The 8,419-nt window shown below is 38.8% G+C and overlaps 1 non-coding gene across 1 annotated transcript; it reads left to right on the top strand.

The window, feature by feature from the left end:
- Positions 1 to 424: 424 nt before the first annotated feature.
- Positions 425 to 528, top strand: LOC112096534. Its single transcript, XR_002904436.1, has one exon. It is a non-coding gene; the product is annotated as a small nucleolar RNA R71 (small nucleolar RNA).
- Positions 529 to 8,419: the final 7,891 nt, after the last annotated feature.

The raw sequence follows: 8,419 nt of genomic DNA, 5'->3' as shown, positions 1-8,419 counted from the left end.
TGAAAAATTGGGGTGGTCTCTCCATCCAGGGCTATATGTGTTGGAGTATGGGTTGTAATTTGATGGCTTTCTCATTACACCTATGGCATTGGCTTGATCTGGATATGAGTCAGGGTCATGTGGTTCTGTTGATTTAGCAGTCGATAACGATGCTATTTGTCAAGAGAGACTTTCAACCATCTCCTTGACTTCTTTGATTCCCAAAGTTGACTCGCCAATGTGAACTTCATTCACTCCTTTAATTCTTTTAGTATTCCTGAGTGATCGACTCCGTTGTTGGGAATTATCCGCTTGTCGCTGGAAGAATTCCCAAATCTCTGATGCACTTTTTGACATTAGCTCTCCTCCACTTGTTGCCATTAGTCATTCTTGCACATTCGGCAATAATCCCTCCAAAAAGTATTGGCATTGGTGCCATTTCTCATACCCATGATGTGGACACTTCAAGAGTAGCCCATTGAATCGCTCCCATGTTTCGAAAAACTGCTCGTCTTCTCTCTGGGTAAACTCTGAAATTTCCCTGTGAATAACATTAGTTTTACGCACTGGGAAATATTTATTCAAAAACTTAGTTACCATTTGTTCCCATGATGTGATGCTATTGGCAGGTAATGTATTGAGCCATGAATGAGCTCTATCCTTTAAAGAAAATGGAAATAGTCTAAGTTTAACATCATCATCTGAAAAATTCTCATATCTAAATGTTTGACAAACAGCATGAAAATCATTCAAATGATTATATGGGTCCTCATTTTCTAGGCCATAGAATGTTGGGAGACAATTTAACACACTAGGTTTTAGTTCAAAACTCCTAGCAACTACATTTGGGTATCTTATGCATGATGTGCTCAAATTAGCTAAGGGACTGAAATAGTCCTTAAATGGCCTCTCCTATGGTGCTTGTTGTTGTTGCAAATCTATTTCAAATTTATTTTTAACGTGCTTGTGTGTGCGAAGTGTTTTTTCTAGTTCAAGATTTATAGGTTCAAGATTAGGTAATAATGACCTACGACCATGCATGCAAAGAACACAAAAATAAATGGGAACAAAATTAATAAAAATAAACAAGAAGGAGAAATTATGGTACTAACCTTATTACGCTATTAAAATCTTTCTATAAAAACACACTAAAAAAAATTCGTGAAATACATTAACTAAAAATTAAATTAATAAGATAAACAAAAATTACAAAGAAAAATAACTTAAAAATTAAATTGCAGAATTGTAAAGAATAGAGAAAGAAAAGAAATTATTACCTCTAAATGCAGATTCACTTTTTTTTTCTTTTTTTAATAAAAAAATACAAGAAAATAATTAAAAGAAATTATTCACAAAAATTAATTCTATGAATTAAAATTACTTACCTCTCCGGCAATGGCGCCAAAAACTTGTTGTGCAAATTTTATTGAACTCGCAAGCGCACGGATCTATTGTAGAATAGACTAATGGTGACGAGTGTCGATCCCACGAGGAGGTGGATTTTAATTGTGTGTAGAATTAATTTTGTAAATGGGTGGTTGGATTTCTGATGAAATTGATTTGGAATATTCTAAAACTTAAATTAAAATGGCGAGAATAAATTGAAGATAAATCTATTGAAATGAAGCACTTAGGTATCCGGATCCGTATCAACATGCACCATGGGCTAAATATTCCTTATTAATGCCAATTAAATAATGAGGGGGGAATCCACACCTCATGAACTACACTCTAATCAATATGGTGCTAAGGGCTTATCGTGCCAAATAATAATAACCTTGTACTAAGGAGTCGGTGAAACCAAGGCGGTATCTAAGCAAGATTATTATTATTTGTCAACAAAAAGTCAAATCATCCACAAAAATTAGAGGGGAAGAGAAATTAAATTTACCAAATAAAGCCCATGACACATGTTGAGATTTCACCTTCAACCCAAGCTTGAAAGAAAATTAGCTACTCATAATTGAACTAGGGGTAAAATGGGAATTTATTAAAATATGTATAAAATACAAGATGGAGAAGGAATTACAGAAAATGGAGTCCAAAAATGGATTAAGAGCTATCAAATTAGGGGGGAGAGCCCCCTTTTTATAGATACATTGAGTAAATCGTGACTTGTTATCCAACAGTGCAGACCAGACTAGTGCCTATTCAGGATCACCTCTGGAATTTACGTCGTCGGTTTCCCGTCGATATACTCAAATGGGGAATCAGAAAAACCTTTAAAACATTTTTCATCTCGGGTTATACAACCCAAAACAGACTTTCTTTTAGTCTAAAACAGGGTACCAAACTAGATAAGAAAACGATCAAAAGTTTTCTGATGCACAGGATCCTTACTAGAAGGCAAGTGCAGAGCATACTTCCTTAGGTTTCAAAATGAACAAATTTAATTCTTTATTCTTTTTCTTTCTCTAGAGAGCTTCATTTGCAGAGAGAGGAGAGAGGTTTACAGATTCATAGTGATAAAACACACGAGAGTTTATTGCTTCAAACTTCTATATTCTATATCTTACAAGCAAGGGGAGAATCCTTTATATAGGAGAATTCTCAGAGAAGATAGGACAGGACCCCTATCTTTTTCAAAAGCAAAAGATAAAGATACGACAACATTGATCATGACTTCTCAAGTGATCATGACCTGTAGCACACCTTTTTAGAAAGCTAAGCCCACCGATCAAGACTTGGACAAATGGACAAAAGATAAAACATGCTTACAAAGACTTTTACAACTGGCAAAAGCCTAAGCGTAAGGCAAGCCAAGACAAAACCATAAAGTAAAACATAATTATTACAATAAGACAAACTACTTTATTGAAAGCAACAAGACAAACAACTTTTTGGAGAGCGGAGATTCATGTAATCGTCTTCGGATGAGCTTTCGGTTTCATCGGGGTCAGTGTCACGGTTGGATTTTGGGAAAAAGGTTTTGGAGAGCTTCTGGGGGTAATGATGTAGCCATGGAGATGATCGGAAAGTGGTATGTAGTGGAAAACAGGGTGAGAGGTTTTTCTGGTTTGGAGAGTCTGGATAGCATATCAGGGATGAGGTTCTGGGATCCCTTTATATGCTTGATCGAAAAGTCATATTTGGAAAACCAATCTTTTAATCTGAGTAACATTTTTTCAGGAACAATTTTATCTTTGAAATTGAGAATATTGGGGAAGGCTGAACTGTCCATACGGATGAGAAAATGGTGTCCAATCAGATGATACTCAAATTTTTTGATGCCATTCTTTACCGCTAAGATTTCTTTGAACACACTATGGTAGTGCTTCTGTGTGTCAGAAAATTGTCCACTAGCGTAAGCGATAAAGTGGTCTTTTCCATTGATCTCCTCAAGGAGGATGGCACCCCATGAGTCATCACTTGCGTCTGTCTGCAATATGTGCTTTCCATCAGTGATCAACTTTAAAGGAGGCGGATTTTGCGCAATTTGCTTGAGAGTAGTGACAGCATTTGTGTGGTCAGCATTCCATTCTAGGGGTTTCTTTTTCAATAAAGCTGAAAGGTGATGAGTGTAGTGATCTACATGTGAGATGAAGTCTTTGATGTAATTGATGATGCCGAGAAACTGTTGAACTTGCTTTTTGGAAAGTTGCTGATCTGGAAAATGAAGCAATTCTTGGGCAATGTGTTTTCCTGGCTGATAATGGCCATCTTTTATGATCATACCAAGGAATTCAATATTGTCGGTAGCAATGATGCTTTTCTTGGCCGATAACATAATTCCATTACTTTGGACAATATCATAGAATTGAGTTAACAGCTGACGATGTTCATCATGTGATCCTGAAAAAAGCAAAATATCATCACTATAAATTAATGCATGATGCAGAATAGGCTGAAAGATGTTGACCATGGATTTTTGGAAAATGGATGGGGCAATTTTGAGGCCAAAGGGTAGGACGGTCCATTGGAAATGGACATTTGGAATACAAAAGGCAGTTTTGTAACGCTCAGAGGGTTCAATGCCTAATTGCCAGAAACCTGATTTTAAATCGAATTTTGAAAAGATTTGGGCATTTTTTTAGAAAAGTAAACATGCTTTGTCTATGGGGCAAGGGAAACTTGTCATCTTGTAGAAACATGTTTAATGGCTGATAGTCAATAACTAGGCGTTTCTTGCCTCTGACAATTTTAGAATGCTTTTCAATATAAAAGGCTTGGCAAGCCCATTGAGAATTTGTGGGCTCAATAAGACCTTGGGCTAACAGTTGGGAACATTCTTGTTGGGCTAGGAGTAAATCAGAAGGACTCATTCCTGGGTGAGTAGCTTTGGTTGGGTTAATGTCTTCATTGAGTTTGAAAGGTAACCTAATGAAGAAAGACTTATTTTTCCACAATGGGGTTGGATGGGTGAACTCAGAATGGGACTCTGGACAGAAGCTCAAAAGCTTGTGGGAAATATCTTGGTAGGGTTGAGGGGTTTCAGACAGATTGTAGAGTTTTAGAATGTCTGTGAAAGGCTTGAACATGGACTTGACTAGAATTCCATTGGGAAGGATTTGGAGGTGTTTGATCTGGTGAAGGATGTCAAAACCTAACAAGAGATCCTTATTAGGAAGGGTTGAACCGATAACTTTGGTCCAAATGACACAATTTGGGAAGATTTGGATACCAATGGGTTTTTTGGTAATCAAAGTGGTGGTGAAGAGTTTTCCATTGACAGTTTTGAAATGTTCTTCATAGTCTGTCCAGTATTCTGGTGGAAGAAGATGTGGGTTTAACATGCTGCGTCGGGCACCAGTGTCGATGAGACCAATTGCTGGAATGGGCCTTTGAAACTTTGAGGGCAAGATTTGGAGTTTGATGGATGGTATAGGAATAGTAGTGTCAAGGGACAGTAACTGTTGGTGGAAAATGAGTTGGGACTGATCACTGTCTGAATCATCAGAGGAGTTCTGCAGTGCGAACACTGTTTCATCATTGGGTTCATCTTGTTCAGAGAAATAGAATTCCAGTTCATCCTTTTCTGGAGAGTAATCTGTAGTTGCTTGAAGATGCTCAACTAACCGAATAGATTTTTCTCGCTTGTTGGGACATTCTTTAGCATAATGACCTTTTTTCCTGCAGATGAAACATCTACTTGATTTTCTCCGTTTAAAGTCTCTGGAAGAAGATGACTTCTTTCGGAAGAATCTGTAAGGCTTTCTGGATCGGCGAGGTCTGGATGAAAATTCTGGATTTCTAAATTTCTTAAAATGCCTTTTCTTTTTAGGACTACAATCACAATCCTTTTTCTTTTTGCATTTGATCTGCAAATAAGGCTTTTTGCAAGCACTCCGAAATGGTTCTTTGTCTTTCAACAGTTCTTTGAAAAACTGTTTCTGCTCGCAGAGTTTATCGAGACAAGTTTTGGCAAGCTGGAAGATTTTGCCAAGGGAGATGTTGTCAAGGGAAAGATTGGATGCTGTGAGTTGTCGCTGGATGTCGGGTTGGAGTTCATCTGGAAGAGAGGCTAGAAAGACATGCTTTAATGTCGGTTCATTGAATCCATTAAGCTTATAAAATAGCAAAGACATCCACTTGTAATGGAAGTCAAGATCCTTAGCATTAAGGGAACAACATTTCATGTTGAGATAGTCTCGTCATGCAGCTTCAAAGACTGCAGAGGGGTCTCCAAGGAATTGATCATGGATAACTGCACGGGCACTTGAGACTTCTGGTAATTGAACAAACTGCAATTGTCTGTAGTTGCCTAAAGAATCAAACCAATCTCTTAGGGCACCCGTAAAACGAGTAGCAAACTCTCTAAGGACTGATTGAGTTGTGGCTCCTGGACGTAGTATTTGAAGGTCAATCCAGGCAAACATTTCATTAAGGCGATCACGCCATTTATGAGATGGAAGATCATCAAATGTGAACCATGGGCCATTTGAAGATTTTTGACTAGGTGAACTGGTATGGGCTTGAGCTGGAGGGGGTTGGTTTGTGGCAGAGGATTCAGGCATTTCTTCTTCAACTTCTGAGGGAATATCAACATATGGTTCTGTATGGGAAGTTTGGCCTTGAGGAGGTTGATCAGGTTGGGCCATCAAGATTCTGGTGATATCAGCATAGGACTTTTCAGAATCACTAGTGGATACTGAGGATTCTGTGTCAGTCTCAGTATGGCTATCAGAGACAGCTAGATTTAAATCGGAAGTTGGGTCATCTGTAGTAGAAGAGTGGGCGACTGTATAGGCACTAAACTGGTGCATTGGTTGTTTATCTTTGGATTGAGATGGTGGTTGGGATTCAGTTGGTGGAGGAGGTACCGGTGGCGATGCCGGAGTATGACCAGGAGAGTGTTGGCCAGGGATGGTAATAGATGACTGATGAAATGTAACGGGTCGTGGTTGTGGTTTAGGCTTTGGTTTAGGCTTAGGTGGTGGTGGTAAGGGATTGTCTCTGAAAAGAGTATGGTTCATGCTGAATAACTTGGAAGGATCATACTGTCTGATGGGTGAAAGCATAGAGGCAAAGGGATGATAAGTTGGACCTATGGAAGGGATAGGCGGTGACGTGGTAAAAAGGGTAGGTCTTTGTTTTTCAGATTCAATCTGAGCAAGTTCAGCTTTTAAGCGTCTGATTTTCCTTTCCTTTTGGTCAAATTCCGGGCCATAATAGCGCTGGGCAAGCATAGCTCGTAACTCAGAATCGAGTTGGGTAACTCGGGACTGGAGATTTTGGTGGATCTGCTGCATCTGTGCAGAGATGGAGTCAACTTTTGTCTCAAGTTGTTCAGTTCGTAAACTGATGTTCTCAACTTTGGAGTTGATATTCAACAAAGTATCATTCTGTGCTCTGGCATTTTGGGTTTGCCAGTTGAGGACTGATTCAAAAGGTTTGGGAGGTTCTAGGTGGCCAGATGAGATAATTAGTGAAGGGACAAAGGGTTTGGACACAACATTTCGTTGGGAATCGGTGTGGGTGTCTAAAGGAGGAAAGAGGAAGAATAGTCTGAAGAAGTGGATGAAAACATCATACAAGCCAGTGGTGGTGTTGGAAGTGGGATTGGTGATGGATGTTGAGTATTAGAAAATGCATATTTATAAAGGAGAAAACCGTCATTTTACATTTTAAGTCTTACTAACAACCCTTACTTTTATATATTTAACTTTCTTGTGATTTAATTACATGTGTTTTATTTTAATTAAGTATTTTATGTATTTTAGGGGCATTATAGTCATTTCACAATAAAGGAGAGATCAGACGGCAAAACGGACATCACTTTTGAACTCAGGACGGTCGAAAACCTTAGGAGGAGCATAAAAGGAAAAATGACACTATTCACATGTACGGTACTATTCACGTATACGGTACTGTCTACGTTACTGTTCACGACACTGTTCACATAGACGGATCGATGACGTGGCATTGACCGATGATGTGGCATTGACTGATGAGGTGTCACGATCCTGTTGGGCTAAAATTCTTATGTACTGTTGATGGTGACGTGGCAGCATATCAGTGGACGAAAAATCTCGTGTACGGTGCATGCATCACACAGGATTATTTTCAACCAAACCGCGTTACTGTTCATCCGGGTCAAACCGCGTTACTGTTCAAAGTCGGGTCAAACCGTGTTACTGTTCATCCGCGTGGTCAAACCGTGGACTGTTGACTGATGACGTGGCGCAATCCTGAGCGTCCAAACTGTTTTTAATCCAATGGCCATGATTTACTCCATGTATCTATAAAAAGGGGGCCTCCCCCCCCTAATTTGATATCTCTGAATCCATTTTTGGGATCCATTTTCTGTAATTCCCTCTCCATCTTGTATTTTCTTCGTATTTTAATAAATTTCCATTTTGCCCCTAGTTCAATTATGAGTGGCTAATTTTCTTTCAAGCTTGGGTTGAAGGTGAAGTCTCAACATGTGTCATGGGCTTAATTTGGTAAATTTACTTTCTCTTCCCCTCTAGTTTTTGTGGATGTTTTGACTTCTCGTCGACAAATAATACTAATCTTGTCTAGTACCGCCTTGGTTACACCGGCTCTCTAGTATAAGGTTATTATTATTTGGCACGATAAGCCCTTAGCACCATATTGATTAGAGCGTGGTTCATGAGGTGTGGATTCCCCCCTCATGATTTAATTGGCATTAATACGGATTATTTAGCCCATGATGCATGTTGATACGGATCCAGATACCCAAGTACGTCATTTCAATAGAATTATCTTCAATTTATTCTCGCCATTGCAATTCCAATTTTAGAATTTATTCTCGCCATTTTAATTTAAGTTTTAGCATATACCAAATCATTTCCACCATAAATCCAACAACCCATTTACAAAATTAATTCTACACAATTAAAATCCACCTCCTCGTGGGATCGACACTCGTCACCATTAGTCTATACTACAATAGATTCGTGCGCTTGCGAGTACATTAAAATTTGCACAACAAGTTTTTGGCGCCGTTGCCGGGGAGGTAAGTAATTTTAAATCATAG

The sequence above is a fragment of the Citrus clementina genome, unplaced genomic scaffold (assembly GCF_000493195.1).
Source record: "Citrus clementina cultivar Clemenules unplaced genomic scaffold, Citrus_clementina_v1.0 scaffold_8, whole genome shotgun sequence".
NCBI classification, from domain to species: Eukaryota; Viridiplantae; Streptophyta; class Magnoliopsida; order Sapindales; family Rutaceae; genus Citrus; species Citrus x clementina.
Note: the sequence above shows the minus strand (reverse complement) of the source record. Positions and strands in the feature narration are given on the sequence as shown.